The sequence below is a fragment of the Mustela putorius genome, unplaced genomic scaffold, assembly GCF_011764305.1.
Source record: "Mustela putorius furo isolate JIRA1106 unplaced genomic scaffold, ASM1176430v1.1 tig00003834_pilon_pilon_pilon, whole genome shotgun sequence".
Taxonomy (NCBI): Eukaryota; Metazoa; Chordata; class Mammalia; order Carnivora; family Mustelidae; genus Mustela; species Mustela putorius.
This window is the reverse complement of record NW_025421987.1, coordinates 88,472,792-88,495,228: the sequence shown is the minus strand read 5'-3', so window position 1 is coordinate 88,495,228 and position 22,437 is coordinate 88,472,792. Positions and strand designations below refer to the sequence as shown.

Sequence of the window (22,437 nt, the reverse complement as noted above, 5' to 3'; positions counted from 1 at the left end):
TTCCTGCCTGAGGAAAGGTTATCTCCTCTGAAGAACAGGCATTTGTCCTTTTGATCACATAATAAAAACAAGGTAGTACATCACTTTCTATTTTTGCCTTGGCATTCTGGAGGCTCAGAGCTGTTTTCTTCCTCTATTTAGTAAAAATCGTTCCTGGCATGATTAACTTCATTCCTTCATACAATGGCAGGTCTGTGTATTTAACCCACTGGTGTTTGACTATAAGCCTTCTTCAGTCTTTTTGTTTTTGCTTTTTAGAAAGAGATAGGGTATCAGTGATAAAGAAGCTGATTCTGAGATAACTTTATTCCAAAGCAAGTGGAAGAGATAGTAAGACTCTTGTTTAGAATATAAAATCAGATTCCTCCGGAGGTGAGGCCCAAGGCAAGTTTAGGAGGGAGGCTGGTTTTCCAGTCAGCCTGGGAGGTGTCCTGTTGAACAGCTCCTGCTCAGGAAAGGTGGCCGCAGAGCACCTGCTCTTCTCCCCACCCCTTCCCCAACATGAGTCCTTCTCAGCCTGTTGTGCTCCAGCAGGAGCCACCAACCCAGCATCTGCAGAGTCAGGTAAGAGCACAAATGGAGGTTGCTGGTCCACCCCCTGCCCTCCCACTCTCTTCATTCTTCTGCAGTGCTCAACACTGCCATCGACTGGCATTGGCACACCAGGGACAAGTGTCTTGCAAACTTTTCACTCAAGTGTTTCTGAGGTCAGGGAAGAGAAGACTGTGAAGGCCAAGCTTCGGTCACATCCCCTACCCTGAGAATACACCCTAGTCCTGTGGGTGAGCATCTGGGACTGTGATAGGCTGTGGGGATGGAGAACCAGGAAAGAGATCAGGAGAGCCTGGACACAGACATTGAGCCACTTGTGTGGGAAATTTCAGGGTCCCAGGTACCCAGTGTTTGCCCTGGAAGGGCAACATAGGCTCCAGGTACACAAGCTCGTGGGCCCCGGGGACTTCCTCACCCATGGTGAAGGCCCGAGCTGGGCCTCCTTAGGCAAGAGTAGGACTGGTTGCCTGGTTTTGCTGCTACCTTGCAACCTTTATGCTTAGAAAGACTGCCTTTGTCTTCAGACTGACCCGTCCTGTGTCCCTTCTATCACGGGATCCTGAAGTTTTGAAGCTTGGAGGGGCTTGTGGTGGCCAACTATACTTTTGTCCCTTTTCTCTTTTTCTTTCTCTCTCTCTCTCTCTCTCTTTCTTTCTTTCTTTCTTTCTGTTGGCTCCCTGAGATCAAGACATGAGCTGAGATCAAGAGTCACTCGGGTGCCCCTGGAGGCCTATTATCTGAGTCCTCATTTTACAGATGGGAATATTGAGGACTAGAGAGGCAATTAACTGGTTAGAGTCTCTTAATTGTATTCTAAATATTTGAACCCCATCCTCCTAGGATGGGGGTAGAGTAAGGACAGAGTTTTATAACATTACAGCAGAACCAGAACCACTGGGTTGAAACATTCTGAGAGGTTAGTGGATGAAGAATGTGAGAGAAAATGAAAGGTGGGAGGGGGGAAAATTCATATCCAACTTCCACCATCAGAAAAAGTATTTTTCTTGCTTGGATATACTGTATTCACTCAAATGTGCTATTGCACAGCAGAGATAAAAATTAATAGCTTTGTTTCCTGTGATCTCTTTATCAGCCAAAGTACAGGACTATGGCTCTCAGTTATTTTAATGGAAAAAACTGAGGTTGTATTATCAGGTGATAAGGCTGTGTCAGGCGTTATTTTATTTTCTTATCTCCCTTGTTCAAGGTGAAGTGTTCCAGCCTTGATGGATGAGCAGGCTACCGTGACTGTGATGTCCCTTGTGCCTTGATCTTACTCCACCTTCTAAGATAACTGTGGCAGGTGAGAGAGGACTCTGGGGCCAGATGATTCTGAGCACAGAACCCAGGGAAGGCTATGACAGCTGGGTCCTTGTTGTAGGACAGGTGGCATAAGGGCTTTGCAGACTCAGTCGCATGGCCTAGGTCACCTGCACTGCAGAATCTTGCACGACTCTTCCAGTAGAATTTATTCAGCAAGCACTGACTGGTGATCTCGAATGTTCCCAGTGTAACGTCTGATAGGGATGGAAAGATGAATCATGTTGGTCCTTGCTATCCTAGGGAAGCTCATGCGGAGAGAGGGTTGCAAGTTTGATCACACGGGAAGGATGTCACATCTTCCTCCTCTGGGCTTCTAGAGTGCATCTACCTCTCTGAACTCTGGCTCCTCTCATGGTGTGTGCCTGTGTGTCTGTTTCTTCCCATGCTAGGATGTATGTTTTCCTGGGGGCAGAGACCAGATCCGAGGTGTGGCTTCTGGTCCAGCTTCAGGGCCTGGCTGAAAAATAATCAATGTATGTGCACTAAATTAACATGTGAGTAAATTCATTTGTTTGTCTATTTGTTCGTTCATTCATTCATTCATTCATTCATTCATCATCCAATGCCTGGTGTTAATTTCCATTATATAACACTGCCTCCTCTAGTCAGGCCTGTTACTAATATCAGAGATTTTAAAAAAGAATAGCTTTGGGGCATCTGGGTGTCTCAGTCGGTTAAGAATTTGCCTTTGGCTCAGGTCATGATCCCAGCATTCTGGGATCGAGTCCTGCATTGGGCTCCCTGCTCAGTGGGGAACCTGCTTCTCCCTCTCCTGCTCCCCATGCTTGTGTGTGCTCTCTCTCTCTGACAAACAAATAATTTTTTTTTAATTTATTTTTTATTTATTTTCAGCATAACAGTATTCATTATTTTTGCACCACACCCAGGGCTCCATGCAATCCGTGCCCTCTATAATACCCACCACCTGGTACCCCAATCTCCCACCCCCTGCCCCTCCAAAACCCTCAGATTGTTTTTCAGAGTCCATAGTCTCTCATGGTTCACCTCCCCTCCCAATTTCCCTCAACTCCCTTCTCCTCTCTAACTCCCCATGTCCTCCATGCTATTTGTTATGCTCCACAAATAAGTGAAATCATATGATGATTGACTCTCTCTGCTTGACTTATTTCACTCAGCATAATCTCTTCCAGTCCCATCCATGTTGCTACAAAAGTTGGGTATTCATCCTTTCTGATGGAGGCATAATACTACATAGTGTATATGGACCACATCTTCCTTATCCATTCATCCATTGAAGGGCATCTTGGTTCTTTCCACAGTTTGGTGACCGTGGCCATTGCTGCTATAAACATTGGGGTACAGATGGCCCTTCTTTTCACGACATCTGTATCTTTGGGGTAAATACCCAGTAGTGAAATTGCAGGGTCATAGGGAAGTTCTATTTTTAATTTCTCGAGGAATCTCCACACTGTTCTCCAAAGAGGCTACACCAACTTGCATTCCCACCAACAGTGTAAGAGGGTTCCCCTTTCTCCACAACCCCTCCAACATCCCCTGTTTCCTGTCTTGCTAATTTTGGCCATTCTAATTGGTGTAAGGTGGTATCTCAATTGTGGTTTTAAGTTGAATCTCCCTGAGGGCTAGCGGTGATGAACATTTTTTCATGTGTCTGATAGCCATTTGTATGTTTTCCTTGGAGAAGTGTCTGTTCATATCTTCTGCCCATTTTTTGATATGATTGTCTGTTTTGTGTGTGTTGAGTTTGAGGAGTTCATTATAGATCCTGGATATCAACCTTTTGTCTGTACTGTCATTTGCAAATATCTTCTTCCATTCCGTGGGTTGCCTCTTTGTTTTCTTGACAGTTTCCTTTGCTGTGCAGAAGCTTTTGATTTTGATGAAGTCCCAAAAGTTTATTTTTGCTTTTGTTTCCTTTACCTTTGGAGACATATCTTAAAAGAAGTTGCTGTGTCTGATAGCGAAGAGATTACTGCCTATTATTAAAATGTCTATACTGCCTAGAGCAATCCATACTTTTAATGCCATTCAGATCAAAATTCCACTGGTATTCTTCAAAGAGCTGGAGCAAATAATCCAAAATATGTATGGAACCAGAAGAGACCCCGAATCATTAAGGAAATGTTGAAAAACAAAAATAAAACTGAGGGCATCACGTTACCTGATTTCAAGCTTTACTACAAAGCTGTGATCACCAAGAAAGCAGGGTACTGGCATAAAAACAGACACATAGACCAGTGGAACAGAGTAGAGAGCCCAGATATGGACCCTCAACTCTATGGGCAAATAATCTTCGACAAAACAAGAAAAAATATACAGTGGAAAAAAGACAGTCTCTTCAATAAATGGTGCTGGGAAAAGTGGGCAGCTATATATAGAAGAATGAATCTCGACCATTCTCTTACACCATACACAAAGATAAACTCAAAATGGATAAAAGACCTCAACGTGAGACAGGAATCCATCAGAATCCTAGAGGAGAACATAGGCAGTAATTTTTTTTTTTTTTTTTTTTTTTTTAAGGAGTAGCTTTGCTCTGTGTGTGAGGTGTGGCTCATGAAGCAGGACAAAGGAACCATCCATTTCAACTCCCTCCCTTGTTACTCTTGCAAGGGCTCCATGTTTCTCATCCTTTGTCAGCCCTAGTGGTGACTCACACCTGACCATGGACAAGAAAGACCACAAATGTTGTAAAATAAGAGCCAGCTGCTCATGGGTCAGGCTGGGTTCTGACCACCCAGGTTCTGCTGGTTCTTAGATAGGGGACAAGGGACAGGTCGCTTCCCCTCTCTGAGTCTGTCACTTCATCTGCGAAATGGAGATAGTATAACTCTGTTTTACCTTCTTCACAAGATTTTTAAAAGAGTCATATGAAAATGGGTGTGAGTGGTAAAATGCATCGTGGAAAGTAAAGAGTATTAGAAAATAAAGCAGCTCCCTCTTCACTCTACCCTAGGGTCCTTCATGTGCTTTGGCACAAAGCCTTCCCATAGGTGTATACCCTGCCTTCCTTTTTGTATTTAGAATAATTATTTCTTTGATGTATTATGTTCTAGAGACTCTGGAGGAGTGTCTTGGCAAGCAGTGGGACCTTGTCCCCAAGTTGCCATCCTAGGATGGCAGCCACATTTCACCAGGAGCCGCCATGGAGCTCAGGAAGGAGTAAGTTCCCAGCTGGGGCTCTTTAATGGGGATTTTACAGCATTTGGCTAAAAAGCTAGTGAAACAACCGTCATTGGCTGAAAGAACAGTGAAAGTCCTCTAGGCCTGCATGACTCAGCCCCAGGAGAGGCTCATTCCATGGGAAAAATCAAGGACTGTGCTGAAGCAAGACAAGGCCCAGGAAGCTATCTGAGATAAAAGGCAGCATCTATCAAAATTCAATGCCAGACTCCCTTTCTACTCCTGCTAGGATGGAATCGAAATAATGACCATATCTCCTTTCATTTGGTCAAAGTCCCGGAGTCCCCAGGAATGACTCTGCAGGAGAGATCGAGGACAGGTTCTTGACTGATTCCGTTTTCCCATCTCTTATCTGTCAAATGAGAAGGCCGATTAATTCCTGAGATCCCTGCTAGTTTTGACATTGTGTCATTCTGTGATATCCAACTGTTTGAAAATTCCTGGATGCTCTGAGGTGAATTTACAGGCATGCAGCCCTTGTCTTGTGATTCCTTCAGTGTACCTCTGGGTGGCCTGAGCCCCAGTCTCTACACGAGGCCCCTCCATATCCATTAGCAGGGTCTGGAGGACCAATAGAAGCAGCCCTCCTCCTCCAGGCATGGCCCAGCATTAGGACTCACCTCAGTAGGGTTTAAGTTGAATGTTGGACCTGGAAACAGAACATGAGTTCTAGTCTAGATGAGCTGGGATTTGTTCAGTCCCTTGAAAGCCCAGCTCCAGTAAATTCTCATTTATGAAGTCTTCCCAGATTCCCATCCAGAAGATTCTGTCCCTCCCCGGTCTTTCTCTTAGTTTTCTTACCAGCTTGTGAGGGCGGTGGGGGCTCACTGTCATCTGGCTGCCATAGATCCTGAGAGAGTTTTGTACATGGTAGGTGCTATTAAACATGAATTCGTGCCTGAGGGATTTGAGGTTGGGCTTTGAATCAGATCTGGGTTTAGATTTTGTAGCTATAACAAACACATCTCTATGATCTCCTTGGCGCTTGGTTAATGATTCCCAGCCAGAGATTTCTGGAGCCCAGAGATCTATTTAGGTAGTAATGAGGTGAGAGGGAAGTCGATAGAATTATTTGGTGGCAAGTGACAAAAGCCCATCTCAAACACACTAAAGCGAAAAAAAGGGGTGTTATTATTGGGGACCGAGCTTACTTCTAGTTTGGCAACCAAGAGCTTTGAGCTATTGTCACTTCTGCTTCCCATCATTCATCTTTGCTTCCTTCATTTTTTGGTGCAATGCTCAGGCACACTCCATGTGGTGGCCATGTGGCCAGGGTAATTGAACACCAGGGTAAATGAAGACCTGTTTCTTCTCTAACTTTTTCAAAAGTGTGCTGGGCTTATCTAGCAAAGGTCATTACTAGTTTAGGCAGCTGAAAGGGAAGCAGCCTCTGATTGACTTTGGTCCAAGCCCATCCCTGGAGCTGGCAGAAGTCTAGGAACTGGGGTGGGTGAGGGCATTGCTAAAGGAAAAGAGGGTGGCACTGTGACCAAAAGAAGGCTAATTGATGTCCATGGCAAAACCAACAAAGTGTGTCTTTGAAACATGTTCAGTTTCAAAAAGCCAAACAGAAAGAGGCCATTTACTAAATGTTAAAGCCAAAGAAGCTAATGAACATGTCCAGGGTTTGGTTTTGTTTTTTGTTTTTTATTATTTATTTATTTATTTATTTTTTTGTCTTTGTCTGAAATTATATCAGCTCAGTTTGGGAACACTGGAGATTTCTTGTGGACCAGAAGCTCCTTGCCTTATAAACAACGGAAAGGGAGGTGAATTTCTGGTATACCCCATTTAATAATGCTGATTCATTTTTAACCCTAATAAAAAATCTATGAGATTTTTTTCCTTGAAACATGCCATATTATACATATCGTATCATAGATAAGTTCTACCTGGGATTGGAGGGCTAGTGTATCCTCTCAGCAAGTAAGAGCTAAATAAACTTGACTGTGTTCTTTCTGACCCACACAACAGGTAGCTCTCAATCAATGGGCACTCTAACTGTACTTTGAGAATTGAGAGATTTGGCAACTTGTGTTTTTCCTTTCCAGGGCCCTCTCATTCCTGAGCATATATATTGTGCTCTGGTCAAGAGCTTTATGACCTACACCTGAAAGTATATGGGAGTAAAGTGTTGAGGAAAGATGAACAAACAAAGCTGAGTAACTTACTGGAGCTTAAAATGCAAGACTCAAGAGATCTTCAAAAGAAGGGTCCAGAGTTACGATGTAGAAGAAATTAGGTGATTGTGGAAGTCTTTTGACCTTTGGGAGGGTCTGATGAGCACACTTGAGCCCAGCAGGGAAGAACTTATAAATAGGAGAAGCCAGGGCCAGGGAAAGTCATAGCTTCAGGGTATTGGAAAGATTCAGAAGATCCATTGACTAGGACAGCCATAGGCTGGGAACAACCTCTTTCTGGGGCCAAGCTATGATAGTTGTCTTTTAGTTTTGAGGATTTACAAATGTTAAAAATCTTGTCATTGTTTTATGGAGTCATTGGAATATCTTAAATAAAAAACATCTCCTCTGCCTAGCATTGGCTGTCTTTAAAGAACTTAATCCCTTTTCAAGTTTTGTTTTCAATTTGGTTAATCTGTAGCATCATCCTTCATAGGGGGTTTGGGGCCGGGGGTGCAATGGACTCTAGATCCAAGGCAAGAATAGTGGTTTAGTTAGCCAGGCACTTCCTAGACATTTCTGCTTGAGGATAGACTGTCATTTGGGGAGGTACCATCTGAGGGTGTGTAATCATGAAGAAGGGAGCAAGTCACAGAGAAGGCACTGTGGATGGCATGCCACGGGGAGGAAGTTGTAGAAAGCCCCTGGACCCCCACACGGTTCACACTGAGCTTGGTGTGAATAAGCACCTGTACAGAGTTCAGGGCTGTGTAAGCATGTGGCCTGTTTGGGTTACCAGGGTAACAAGGGACCCGGCTGCTTCCGAAGTCAAAAGATCTCCTCTGTTCAAACTAGGAAGAGATCTTAGGCCTGATGCTTGTCAGCATCCTCATTCCATACAAGGAGAATAGAGGACAATTTGCATTCAGCTGGCAGAGTGTTGGTATGTTTTCTCCACCTCTAGTATCAGGATCAGCTAGGAGGGCTGGTTAAAATTCTGATTCTTGGGAGCAATCCCAGACTTATGAGATTAGATGCTCTGGAAGTGGGCCCAGGAGTCCACACTTCAGAAAGCACCCCAGGCCATTCCTAGACACCTCAAGTTTGAGAAGCACTGCTCTGAGGGGCTGATGCTGATTCATATTCCACTTTGAGGACTGGCTCCTGACTCCAGACTCAGCACTTTCTCTTTGACACCAGAGCCCATGGGAGCTGGGGATGTGGAATAAGTCAGATCGAGGATGGTGAGTCGGGGGGTGGTGGGGGACTGTGAAGAGTGAGATTGTGTCTCTAATTCTTCCTGCGGTGTGAGAAGGCCGGATACATCTTTTCAGATTGGATGAAGGAAACTGAACATGAGCTTCCTATCTGCCTGTCAGGCACCAAGATGCTTAAGTGTATGTGTCTTGAAACTCTGCTACTCTTTTAAACTCCAACTGCTCATCTGACAGATGAAAAAACTCACAGCAGCTCCTCTCTCTGTTCTTTAGATAAAAGCTCCCCGCTGTCTCTGGGACTCCATGTGAAACAGTTCCTCAGGCTGCCATGTGTCCTTCCTGGCTTTCAATCTCCAACACACGTGATGAAACTGAAAGAGATGATCTCAAAATTTCAATGACAGAGATTAAAATGAAAAGAATTGGTTCTTTCTGTTGTTTTTAAAATGACATAGTTCTTGGCTGATAGAAACTACCATTTACCTCCTGCTATAAATTTGTGAATATTGTCTTCTATGTTATGATATGAAGACATCTTTTAGCACTGTAGGCCAGATTCTTTTGGGATGTCCAAGGACCCCAGTACAACTAGAGGTCCATTGCTATGATTTCATTTCCAGTTATAAATAGCCAATAGATCGTCGAGTCACTAAGAATGGTTAAATGAAAGAATAAAATAGGTTTTCTCTTTAAAGGCTCAGCTTGCATGGGGCACCTGGGTGGCTCAGTCAGTGAAGTGGTCCAACTCTTGGTTTCAGCTCAGATCGTACTCTCAGGGTTATGAGATCCAGCCCCATGTTGGGCTCTGCTTTGGGCATGGAGCCTGCTTGGGATTCTGTCCTTCCATCTTCCTCTGCCCCTCATCCCTGCATTCCCGATCATGTGCATTGGCTCTCTGAATCTCTAACAAAACAAAACAGAACAAAATAATTGGATTACAGGTATATATTTCTATAAGATGTTTGACAGGGATTCAGGACAGGGATCTGATTCTGGCCCTGCTGGCCCTGCTCTAAATATGCTATGTGAACTTGGACAAGGCACCACTTTCTCTGGGCCTCAGTTTCCCCCAGGGAGTAAGAGGGTCAGGCAGGTGATTTCCAAAGACTCTCCAGTCCTGAAAGGATCAGGGTAAAGTACCAAGAGGTTATGAAATATCCCACAGTGTGGGAGGGAGCACATATGTCATGATTTCGTTCCAGTTTAATGTGTTTCACATTTAGTATAGTCCAAACTGTGACTGGTCCTCTGTGGAACACAGATGACTCACTTCCTGTCCTAAGTGGGTCTTCTCTGAGGTGTGGAACAGATCCTTCCTTTAGATATCAAGCCAGCTAGGGGGGTCAAGTTGTATGTTCTTATCTGTGTCAAATTAAACCCAATAACCACACACACACACACACACACACACACACACACACCCCACAGACATTTAAGGACACTACAGTTTAGAAGGTAGATGTTCCTGAAAAGTGTGTCCATCAAGTTTTTATAATCATGGTCACATTTGAAATAGAGTAGCTGGCAATTGAAATAAAGATTATGGTGAAACTTTTCATAAGGTGACAGATGTCTATTGTGTAGGTATTTATGAAGGCTGGAAAAGCCCGGCGTATTTACCACTTCCTCCAGGGAGTCACCTCTGACGTTGCTGACTGCTTTTATTTATCTGCCTCCCGCTAACTTCTGCTCTACTTTAAGACCTGGGCCCACATCAGAAGGTACAAAATTATAGTCTTAAGTCCACTAATTCCTAAAATGTTAGAGCCAAAAGGGAACTTTGAAACATCATATCTCCCTGCCTTCCCCTTATCACTCACCCTTTCACTTATTCATTCGTTCTTGTAACACACATTTATTTAATGCCTACTATGTGTTAAGGGCTGTGCTAGGCAAAAGACATAGAATGAAAACAGGCATAAAATGTTCCTACTCTGATTTTGTGTATGTTGGGAAGGAGCAGGCCATAAACAAGTAAACAAAGTATGTGCTAAGTAAGTACTTTGGTTAGTGGAATGGGGAATTACTGGTCAGGTAGGGAGAGCTACTTTAGATAGGCTAGGATTGGCAGAGAAGATTTCTGTAAGGAGGTGAGATTCAAACAGCTCTCTGAAGAGAAGGGGCTAACCATGCTAACAGTGGGGAGCATTGAGGAATGGAGGGAAAAAAAAAAGCTGGCCCTGGTGGATGGTGAAGGAGAATGGAAGACGTTGAAACCTGGAGGCAGGAGAAGTATAAAAAGGGGTTGGATGAGGGTTATTGCAGGGGGATGCTGGGAAGCGGATGGTTTAAGACAAGTTTTGGAGGTGGGCATACAAGACTTGTTTCTGGATTGGACAGGGGGTTGAGAAATAGGACGGAATCAAGGGTGACTCCTTATCTTTTAGTTTGAAAACTTGGTGGAAGTTATTTATTGAAGTGACATTGGGGAAATGCAATACAGCTTGTGGAGGAAATCCAAGAAACCTATTTTGGATTTGGCGAGTTTGATATTCTTATTGGATGTTCAGGCAGAGATGTTGGAGAAAGCACTGATTCTTGAAAAACTCTTGAAGTGTTCCAAAGGTGTTAGTTTTGTCTCCTGAACTAGACCAAAACTCCCCTGAAGGCAGGCATGGCTCATATTTCATACTTCTGACTCCTCCACAGAGGTCAGAGTGAGAGGAAAGTAACAACATTTTCATGTTCCCATGTCCTGGAATTAGAGACATCTGGTGTGCTGAGTTTGCATGTAATGGGCCAGAAGAGCCAATTGTTAAAATTTCAGAAATGCTGCAAGTCCACTGTGAGACCATCTTGCAGTTGGCCACAGTGGGAGTATTTTCACATGGAACATGGCAAATTTTGCAAATCAGAACACTTTTCCTCAGAGATCCAGGTCATCAATACATCACAGTAAAATCCTGAGTCACCAACTCAAAGGCCCTTAGGGGAGAAGAAGATAATATCTGTCAGTGATTTGTCTGAGTCTGGAAATGAAACATTCCTCGCAGTGAAATATCAAAGCATGCTGGGCCCTAGCTAGGCTAAATGGCTAGGCTAAAATTAATATGTAATTAAAGGCCAGAAAATTATATTTATCAATTTAAAATCTATTATTTCAGATTATTACAAAACATTCAGTTCCCCTCTAGAGACTCCTCCATAAATATCTTAAAATGCATGTGGTAGGAAGACCACCACGATGGACCTTTTCCCTGAATTCACACAGTTTGGCTAAAGATAAAGTCAAAGGTTCACATCAGATTAGGGAAAGATGCATCCCCTCTGAAGAAGTAAAGCTCTATGATGTCCGTTGCCGTTGTAGAGATGCCAATCCAGTGCTGCTAGATCTTACGTCTTTTCTAGAGAAGCCTGGGTTTTAATGAGAAGCTTCCTGCTGTTAAAAGTTGACTTAATTCAGTCGGAGAAAGACAATTATCATATGATCTCCCTGATATGAGGAAGTTCAGAAGCAACACGGGGGGGTTTGAGGGGTAGGAAAAGCATAAATGAAACAAGATGGGATCGGGAGGGAGACAAACCTTAAGACACTCTTAATCATACAAAACAAACAGAGTTGCAGAAGTGAGGTTATGGACATTGGGGAGGATATTGTGCTATGGTGAGTGCTGTGAAGTGTATAAACCTGGCGATTCACAGACCTGTACCCCTGGGGCTAATAATACATTATATGTTAATTTAAAAAAAAAAGAAGTGTTTCTAACAGATAATAAAAATGTAATATTAGTATTTACAAAAAAAAAAGTTGACTTAATGAAAAATAACAACAACAAACAGCAAACCGATGTGGGCCAAGCAAAATACTTATAAGGCTTCATTGAGCCCAAGGGCCACCCCTGTGCAACTGTCTATCTGAGACTCATGCATATGGTTATCTCTCTGGCAGAGGGGAGAAGACCCCCCAGGATATGCCAGAAATCAACTTTCTTGTAACCCTGGCATGTGGGAGTCCCATCCAATTTATTGAAGAAAGATTGTTCAAGTGACATGTTTTTACTTCAGCATGGCAGAGCAAGTACGCATTGTTTGTATTTGTTTTCCCCATTTGGCTGTGGGCCCCTCTAGGCGATCACCGTGATGCCATCTTTGTATCTGCCCTGCGTGTAGTACTCAGGACCGCAAATAGGAGCTCGCTACAGAAGGAGATTTAGAAATATTTTGGGCAGTTTCTTGAGGAGATTGGTGCCTAAAAGATGAGAAGTCCCTTGCTCTTGACCTCAGTAGTGAATCAGTAAACTGGGACTAGAACCCAGGTCTCTAAATGATAGACCCTAGGGCTGGAAAGAGCCTGTGGTTCTCAGGAAGTATTTGCTAAATTAATGAGTGCATGAAATAATGATAGAAGAATCAATGAATGTAGAATCAAGTGAACGTGATCTAAAATGACCGGCTGGTTTTTGGAAAACAATTTGAAGTATGAGGGGTGCCTGTGTGGCTCTGTGGGTTAAGCAGCTGACTCTTGATTTCGGCTCAGAGTCATGACCTCAGAGTCATGAGGTGGAGTCCCATGTTGGGCTGGCATGCTGGGCATGGAGCCTGCTTAAGACTCTCTCTCTCTCCCTCTGCTCCCCCGACCCCCAAAAATGAATGTGTAAGTTGGGACTTGGTTTTTGTTCTTCCACTAAGCACTGTGTTGCAATACTTAGGCCCGTCCTTTTCATCTCTGGTCTTGTTTCAAGAATTATAAGCTAATAGTAATAGGTGCAGTTACTGAGTGCTGTAGGGCAGCCATTGGGCTAAATGCTTTACTTGAATTTTGTCAGTGCTTACACTAGATCTCTGAAGTGAACACTATTTTTATCATCTCCATTTCAGAGATGAAGAAACAGATGCACAATGTATAAGTAACCTGTCCACATTCATACAATTTGTAATTAACCAGTAGAGGCGATTTGAAGTGAGGCATTTCATTCTGGAAATGTAATAGTAATAAAAGTACTATGAAAAATAAAAGGATGACAGAAATGTCGAATCTGAACATTTTGGGGAGGCTCAAGGCTCTGGCATTCCTGAGGCTCTTGAAAAGAATGATGTTTGAAGCTGACATTCTTTTCTGCATTTCACACTGTCAAACTGACATTAGAATCAACATGAAGATTAGACCCAGTGACCTCTGGGGAACGTTTCAGACTAATTCAGAGACTTAGTCCTCTTATTTCTTTGGTAACCTTGAGCCTATTCTCTCAGTTTCTCTCTCTATACAATAGACTTGAACACATTAGAAGTTCTTCCAGCTCTGAGACTAAAAGTTTCTCAGAAGAATTTAATACAAAGCTAACATGAGTCAGGATTCTTTTTGGTTGCAGATTACAGAAACTTCACTCAAACCAGCCTCAACCGAAGAGGGGATTTAGTAGCTTAGTAATAAAAAGCCTATGAGTAGCCTCACCTTAGGCTTAGCTGTATCCAGGGTCTCTGAGGGTATCATCAGGTTTCCAACTCTCCAGCTTCCTCCATATATGCGCAGAATAGCCACATGTAAAGACTGACGTCCTATCAACAGGCAAAACTCAACAGGCAAAAATAATCATCTTCCCTGAAAGCAGAAAAGTCATCATGCGGAATTGGATTGACCAGCTTTGGTCTCATATATACCTTTATTGTGGCCCTCATCTTTACATGGGGACCAGTCCCAGGACATGTGTCTATTTCTTCGGTTATGTGGGAAGAGCGTCTTGTACCTAACACATGGAATGGGTTTTCCACTGAATGAGAACTTTCTATATGAGAAGAGAGGGAGTGCCAGGCAAGTAGAAACACAGAAGTTGACTCCAAGCAGCTTCACCTCCCACTTAAAAGGAAGACTGACAGAATGGGTATCCTGGCTCTGAACCTTCAGGTCAGAGTCACAGGCTGTAGTGACCCTTGTCAGCATTAGAAACAAGCCTTGTCCTCTGGAAAATTTTCCTCCATCTTCAGGGATGCTTGGACTCAAACAGTGACATCAATGAATGTCATGGAGTCATTATTTTGCCTTGTAGTTGCAGTTCCTTAGAGAAATATAGGCAGCGATGATCTCAACACAGGTAATAAATTAGGAAAGAAATGATCATTCCTGTGCAAAGTTTGCCAGAGCTATATTAATTTATAAGGACCTGGCCAATTAGGCAACTTGGCAAAAGCATCTGCTTTAACTCAACACCCCTGGTTTGTACTGGAGAGGGTTACCAGCCCTTTTACTTCTTTTAGCTGGCCCCCCAAGTAGTTACTTGCACTGAGGCAAAGGGGCAGAGGGCAAAGGGGCAGGAATTACCCACCAGTAAGAAGTGATGTCAAAACCTCTCCTGGGCAGTGACTCCTGCTAGGCTCATGTACAGAAAAGAATTTGATCAGCCTTCCTCTCCAAAAGGTCTACATTCACAGTTTGGATACACACAGCTTGTTAGAGCTGGAAGAATGTTTAGACATTACCTAATCCAACTCTTGTATTTCACAGCTGAAGAGCTGACGTCCAGAGGGGGGAAATAACTCGGTCTAGGTAGTACGGCAAAGTTGTAGCTGAGGCAGAATTCAATCCCAAGCCTTATTCTCTTCCTTGCCAGGCAAGTTCTCTTTGGTTCTGCCCTCAGGACTCTAGTAAACATTTTGAACCATGGAAACTTTGCCCATGAAGAACCTTCATTTAATTTGATCTTCACTGGAAATGCAGGGAAGAGAAGTAAATGTTTGGTGCAGTGCCTTGGACTTATCTACTCTTAACTGGTACTACTCTAAGCTAGGAGAAGGAAGGGATAGCCCGAGACTCCTTCACATTAGAAAACGTAAAGGTTACGCATGAGTCATCAGAGGTGGTGAAGGGACATAAGTTATGTTTACTTTCCTAAGCATTTTTGTGTTTAGTTAGTACAGAAAGAAAGCTCAAAGAGGAATGTAGGGATCTAAATTCCATTTTGATGTGGGTTTTGATGGATGATGGCAACAACTCATTCTCTCTGAATTTTGGATTTTTCATTTGCAAATTTAGCTGATTCTTAATGTCAACCCTGTCTATCTCAAGCCTTAGGGTATCGGGGCAGGGGGCCGTCTAAATTTTACTGTGCTTTCTGTATTATTGTTATAGATAGACACAGAACGTTTTGGATGGAAGGTGGCCAACCTAAGCCAGTCCGAGTTTGCAGATGAAAGGCCCTCTTTGCTAACCTGGCTTAGTGGAACAAGCACAGAGCTAAGAGTCTACGACACAGCTGTGTTTCCCTATGCTCCATGACCTTGAGCAAATCCTTGACTTTCTCTAGGGCTCTTTATAAAAATGGGACTGACATTTTGCACGCTTGCCTCATAAGGCTGTTGCTTGGAGAATAAAGATATCGAAATGCTTTATGACAGGCAGGCTCTTATACATGGGACTTCATACTGAGTTTGCCCTTGGTGATGGAGAACAATGTAAAAACAACCTGTAGAACTAGTCAGAAGTTCAATGTGGCCAAGACAACACCAAGGATACTGAAATTTATTTTTCTTGAGGGCATTTTGTTTTCCGGATAGTAGTGCGAGTTGAAACAAGGCTTAACAAAATATCCACACATCCGGTTTGCCTGCGGGTAGTCCTCTTTGCTGTGGTCATCCTGGTATAATTATTAGTAATACACTTTTTCACTTTCAGAAGTCTCTTTTTTGGCAATGAATGACATCCTTACCCCTAAACTTAATACCATTCTATTCAACCTCTTCGTTTTACACGCTAGGATATAGAGGCTCAGAGAAGAGAAATGACTTCCCCAATTCACCCAGAGTTCGTCCAGAGCCTGAACTTGGCAAAGCCCTTCTCTTTGTACCTGGGAAGAAAGGGGAGGGGAATACAGGGTGAGAGAATGGCTCTCTTTGTCCGCTTTCCAGCTTCTTGAAGCAACTTCTTAGCAAGAACAGCCCCACCCTCTCTTGATTTCCTGGAAAGTGATCAGCAATAGTGTGGCTGCCAGTGGCCGTGAGGGAGCTGGGAGATGGAGCAAACATTACCGAATCCTGGAAACGGAAGTAGTTTTCTCCTTTCTACCCATAAGAACAACCTCAGGGGAAGAACCTCTGCCTATTAATAACTGGCCCTTATTTAGGTGCACAGCTTTTCCTGTGATTATTCATAAAGCACTTTCATATTCATGATCTTAATTGATCGAATTTTCACTGCCTTTGGAAATGATCTTGGAGGCATCATTACTCCCATTTTGTAGTGAGAAAAGTAAGATCTACCGAGACAGCTGGCTTGCTCTAGGTTTTGCAGTAAAGTGCAGTTGGGAACAGACCTTGGTTTCCTGTCTTCTGGCCCCGTATCCCCTGTACTCCTTGTTTCTGGCAGGGTCTACCTTAGGCATCTTCTAGGAGAAACCTCATTATAGCCAGGTTTCTTAGTATTCAAGAGACTAAATCTTCTTGGATGAGCCTAGGGCAGACCACCTTCTATCCTGAATTTGGTTTTGTGTCAAATGGTGTTAGAACACAGTCCGTGATCAACTGTGGGCTTCACTCTACAGACACCATTTCTGCGAAAATGAGTGTGTGGATGGAAAACAGTGTATTTCATCCTGGGATAAGATTTTTCTCTTTAAAATTGTTCCTAGGATCATGGGGAATAGAGTCCCACTACAGTACTTAATAGCACTGTGCTTGCAAATCACTGACCCGATAATTTGCAGAATCCCCATTTCAGAGAGATTTGTTCTGGTTCAGAATGAAATTCTTTATTTGGAATGCGACACATCCCAGACTCAGCTTGACCAGATTTTTAGCTATTGTCTTCATCAGTCTGCCCTAAGTAGGCACTTAGGCAAGGGGAGAAGCTTTTGGTGGGCCGGAGTCTGGGGACCCCAGGTGTGGTCTAGATTATGTGTGTGACTCCTGTGATGTCAGGAACACCGCTTTTCTTTAAGGAAGCTCAGTTTCTTCAGCTGTGTTGAGATTGGATTAATCAGTATACTTCCAACTTCTAAAGTCACTGGATTTTTTTTTTTTTTTTTTTGAGAATGCTGTGGGAACCTAGCATGTATACATGGTGAAAGGGGTGGGGCCGAAGGCTCAGAGTCCCTTCATTTAATCCATTCTTGTGGCCAGGGGACCCATGTGTGGATGCTAGTGTAGAAACCATTGGATAACTTCTAAAGGCCCTTCCAGCTCCGACACTGACCTTGAGAGACCAGTACTGTCTTCAAGAGGGATTTTAAGCCCCTGAGGAGTTGCAGTGAGCACAGAACTCAGGATGTGGAACTGGGTGGACAGGAAGAGGGGTTGTGACGGGGTAATAAAGAGGAAAACGTGGGGTGGAGGGTAGTATGGTACGGGGCCCCGCACTTCACAGTTTACGAAGTATTTGCACATCCATCGTTTGTCTCTTCCGAGTTTGCCCAACCCTGTACATTCAGGCGATTGCACAAGACCTCGCAGGCAGCCCCGTTCCTGGCCGTAGAGCTCAGGGACTTAAAGAGGAAGAAGAGACCATTTGAGCCTCAAGGAGCTTACCATCCTCTAAAGGAAAAGGCACGTAAACAAATCACTGTCATGGGCAAACAGCAAGCCTCTAAGAGAGGTGCATGCAAACGCTGAGGAGAGCAAGAAAGGCCACATTTCTCCAGGGAAGGGAGGAATGGGGTCATTCCCTGGGCCCTGAGCTCTGGCAGCTTGAGGAGACATGGTTCCTGGGGGCAAGGGGAGGTGTCCCAGAAACCTGGCCCTGGGGTAGGGGAGCAGAGGTGAAGCCTTAAAGGTAACCTGACTGGGAAGGGCTTTGAAGGTGATGCAAAGAATCTAGAACCTGTGGCACTTGGAATCTGTTCCCTAGATGAGGAAGCAGCCTCCCAGTCAGGACCTTGGCCTGAGCCACCCCCGTCGGGAAGGGAGCTGCGGGGCTCCCCCCCGCCCCCCCAGCCCTGTGTCTTGGTGCTCCTTCTGCTACCCTGTGCTGCCTCCAGCAGGCCTGAGCTGAGGCAGGCCGCGTGCGTGGGAGAGGCCTCCGGGCTGGGGCTGTTTATCCTGTTCGCTGGGGCTGGCCCTGGCCTGGAATGGAAGTGGGTGGGGTGGGGGCCGTGGGGGGGGGAGGGGCCTGCCAACAAGGGCTACATTCAAGGCCTGCACTGGAGCCGGGGCGAGGAGAATGGAAAGCTACAGTCTGTCAGAGCGGCCAGCCTTGGCAAGGCGGCCGGGGCCTTATAAGGAAATGTTGTTCTCTCTGAGCCAGTGGGGCTGGGACGGAGCCCTGGGCCCACAGGACAGAGCTGCCCTTGTGGTGGTAGGCCGGGGGTGCCAGCCGCCCCTGCGCTGGGAGCCTGCGCTCTCAATGGGCCACTTCTGCGGGCTCAGCATTCCCTCACAGCCCCCACCCCCTCCACGCCCTCCCACTCCCCAGCGCCCTGGGCTGATTGGAGGAAAGGAAAAAAACAAAACAAAACAAAACAAAGACTTGGCCAGATCCCAGGCCTCATTGCTGTTTGATGCCGAATTACCCAGAACGCAGGCTCAAGTCAAATTCTCTTTTCCCTGAAGGAATCTTGAGTAAAGGGATCACTCTTTGCCCTCTTTCCCTTCCCTGCACCCTGGTCTGTCTCCTCCTCCTTGTGATCACAGAATGGGCAGGGCTGGGCCCTGTCCTGTGCAGCAAGGCAGGATCTGAGACCCCGCAAAGGAAGACACCCGCGGGAGGGCAAGGGCCGCTGGGGCAGCCCTCGGAGGAGAAGGGCGACTCTCTTCACCCTCCGTTACCTGGGTCTGGGGGGCCAGCGGGCCTGAGAGGCACAGCAGAGCCAGAGGAAAAACGGAGCCAGCCCAGGAAGTAACAACAGAAGAGAGTGTCAGCATTAGTCAGCTCCTGGAAGGAGCGCCTTTCCACAGCATGCCATGAGGGCTGATTTAAAGTATTGATCCCTCAGGGATGTCCCTGAACCCGAGATTAGGATAGGAGCAGGAAAGATGCTTAGTGTGGCCTTTTGCTTTGCCTATTCATAGACTCATAGATATACGAAACCCTGGAGTTAGGAGGGAACAGGTCAGCCAGCCCGGCTCTGCACCTGGAACAAACGTGGCGGACTTTCAACCAGACTATGCTCTCCCAGCAACTGTGAACTTGCTCCCCCTGGTCGGTCTCCGGTATCTACAGGTGACCCCCTGCATGTCAGCCACCCTGAGGACACAGTCCAGGGCAAAGCTCTGAGAGGCACACGATGAGCCAAATACAAGGGAGAAAGTAATATGTCGTAGCAAAAACACAAAGATGCTCTTAAGAGTTGTGATGAGGGAGAAATTCCTCGTGACTAGATGTACAGAGCGGTGGACAAGAAAAGGTCTTGTCGAAGAGATGGCATTTGGGGTGAAGAAAAGCTGAGTTCACAGAGTGACATTTGAGAGCCCGGAAAACAGGGGAGTGGCCGGCATGAGTCTGCCCAGGATGGTGGCAAAGCTAGGCGCTTGTTGGGCACCTGCAGGGAGACGGGCATGGCTAGGTGTGCACAGCTGGGAGACGAGGGAGCTAAGGTTGGCAGATGGGTTAGCACCAGAGTTTGGAGGCTCAGGATGCCAGAGGGAGAAGGAGATTCAAGTGCAAGACAGCCGGGAGCCTCCGAAGTTCTGAGCATCAGAGAGCTGTGACCAAGGCAGTGACTCTGGCAGTGGGACTCTGGCATCCTTTTCTAGCTTCACTTCCCCAAAAAGTGCTCCTTCCCCAAGCAGAGCTCTGGGTGGGCCACATTCCCCTTCCCAGGGTCTGGAGACCCAGCTCTCCCTGCTGCCACCTAGATCCCAGGATGTCAAGTGCAGCAGGGGCTTAGTGGTGCCTTTTGGAACAACCAGTGACTGTTCCCCCAGGGGAGGATCAGGCCTGGTGTTTTGGTTCGTTTCTCTTTTTGAGTTGACGCTTTTTGTTAACAAAGTCATTTGTTAACAAAGTCAGATGGGTTTAAGACACCTAATCCCCAGTGGTTTTTGGCAGAAGGTTATCAAAGAACACCCTGGGTTAATAGGCAAAGACGCTAAAAAAAAAAAAAAAAAAAAAAAAAAAAATAGGCAAAGACGCTGTGATGCCATCACAGCTCCAAGAGTCTGGCCTTCTTTGGGCATCCACTGTTTGCACACTTGTGCTAGTCTCAGTGCTGCTAATAGCTCTGTGGCCGCCTCCCTGTTCTCCCTTCTATTACTGCCTTCCCTTTCTTTCAAGGCCGGTGTCCATGGAGGCACCATGGCACCAAGGGGGCCAGGGTCTCTGTTGGGAGGAGAGCAGGAGTCGCCCCGCTGGTGGGGAGCCTGAGGCCATCTGGTCCTGGGCTCCGAGGCATGGCTATGAAGGGCCCAAGCTCCCTCCTGTGCCTGGTTCCTGCCTCCCCGTTTTGAGGGCTGAACTGGAGGAACCAAGGCTCTGACTCTCGGTAGCTTCCCACCAAGTTTCCCTTGGGGCCACAAGGCAGACAGGGAGCCTGGGGGCCTCAGAGAGAGTGCTAGTCTGGGATATCCAATAGATAGGGCTCATTTTGAACTTGTGTTTGAGGATCATGAATTTATTTCTTTCCTTTTCAGGGCACATGAGAGCGTTTTATGGTGAGGTATCTTGTTGACTCTAAAGTGAATTTCAAATAACAAACTTAGATGATGGCGAGGGTCCTCGTACACAAAGCAGAATTCTCTCTGTACCTTCTAATTTTTTTTATCACTTCAGTCATTGGGTAGGCTCAGTCTTCAGTTCTGAGAAATGCCATGAGCCAATCTCTGCAGATTTTCTTTTCATTTAATTTTACCTAACCATTCATATTTGCCCATTTATTTGATTTGGTAATGAGTGGTCCAAAAACATAGGGAAGTATAAAGGGAAAATCATCCAAGTTTCCCTCTGACTCTTTCCCCAGTTACCCTGCCATCCTCCCCCAAAGCAGCCCGAGTTACTATTTTCCTGTGTATCCTTCTCCTCTGTGATGCTTTTACGGAAAGGCTTATCAAGGACTTTCCTCATCCGGGACACACAGCTGATTCAGAAGGAGGCAAGCCTGTTCAAACCAAATTCTCAAGGGACAGTTGCTCTCCCAGACTTGCTGGCTTGGGATGCTGACCCTGATTCTAGATGCCAGATAGACCTCACCTGATCCAGGTGTCCGTAGAGTGATCCCTGCTGTCCTTGAGCCCAGCCCTTCATGACGAGGTGCTAAGGTACACTCTCTGGAATGAGATTTAAGTTACCGTCCCCTGCATGATCTTATAGAAAATGAAAACTTTAGGGACTGTGTTCTGAGTTCAGGAGCCAGAGGAGGATGGCTCTAAGGGGGATCTGGCACACAGGTTGCTAAGGCTCAAGAAGGAGTCTCTGTGAGGTTAGCATCCTCTTCCTTGGGCCATGCCCTTCTGATTTCTCATGCTCTGATACTGAACTGAAATGCCCATCACTTGCTCACCTTGGGACCGAGAGCTCCACTAAGGTACAGCAGCTTGCAGATCACACAGGGTCTTGGTCTTGTTCACTTATCATGCAGGAGCACTGTCTTGTTCACGGGTGGTGCTGGAGCTGCGTTTTCCCAGGGAGGATTCATCAGTTGTGGCAGCTCAGCTCTCTGCATGCTGGTTGCTGGGAAGGGTTGTAAAGCCTCTTTGGTGGGAAGAGTCTCTTCCTGATCAGAGTCCAAACTGAAAATGGATCCTGCAATTCAAGCACAGTGACAGTATCATTAAAGGTTGTGGCAGCCTGGAACATCATTGTTTGGCCACTTCTTGCCCAATATCATGTGGGTTTCACTTGCAGAAGGATCTACATGGTAAGTGAGGTAGGAACAAGTCAGCACAAACAGAGACATAAATATCTTGATGTATGAAATCTAGCTGGGTGGGGAAAGCAGGTGTAGATAAACAGCTGGATAAGAATACAGGTTTGAACCTACTGAAATACTAAGAAGATAGTCTATAAAAGATAGTATTAAAGAAAAAGTTACCTGTGGCCTTTTTGTCTCTTGTAACCATTTTTATTTTTCATAGCCCCTCCATCTTCTTGTCCACACTCCATGCATATTTTGATGTAGCTGCGATCCTCTTGCAAATGCTATTCACAATCCGTGTTTTTGTTTAATATTATAGGCACTTGCCATATTGCTCCAATCTTTATTTTA

The 22,437-nt window shown here is 45.3% G+C and overlaps 2 long non-coding RNA genes across 2 annotated transcripts in view; one reads left to right on the top strand and one right to left on the bottom strand.

The window, feature by feature from the left end:
- LOC123394429 overlaps positions 1–8,802 on the top strand; it is a 45,082-nt gene extending 36,280 nt beyond the window's left edge. The window contains exons 2-3 of the long non-coding RNA XR_006609188.1: positions 4,911–5,016; positions 8,648–8,802. This is a non-coding gene — a long non-coding RNA (uncharacterized LOC123394429). The remainder of the gene's footprint in view (positions 1–4,910; positions 5,017–8,647) is intronic.
- A 489-nt stretch (positions 8,803–9,291) lies between these two features.
- Positions 9,292–22,219, bottom strand: LOC101676665. Its single transcript, XR_198936.3, has 3 exons — positions 21,733–22,219; positions 13,767–13,913; positions 9,292–11,299 (listed from the first exon to the last, which is right to left on the bottom strand). It is a non-coding gene; the product is annotated as an uncharacterized LOC101676665 (long non-coding RNA).
- Between the last annotated feature and the right edge of the window lie 218 nt (positions 22,220–22,437).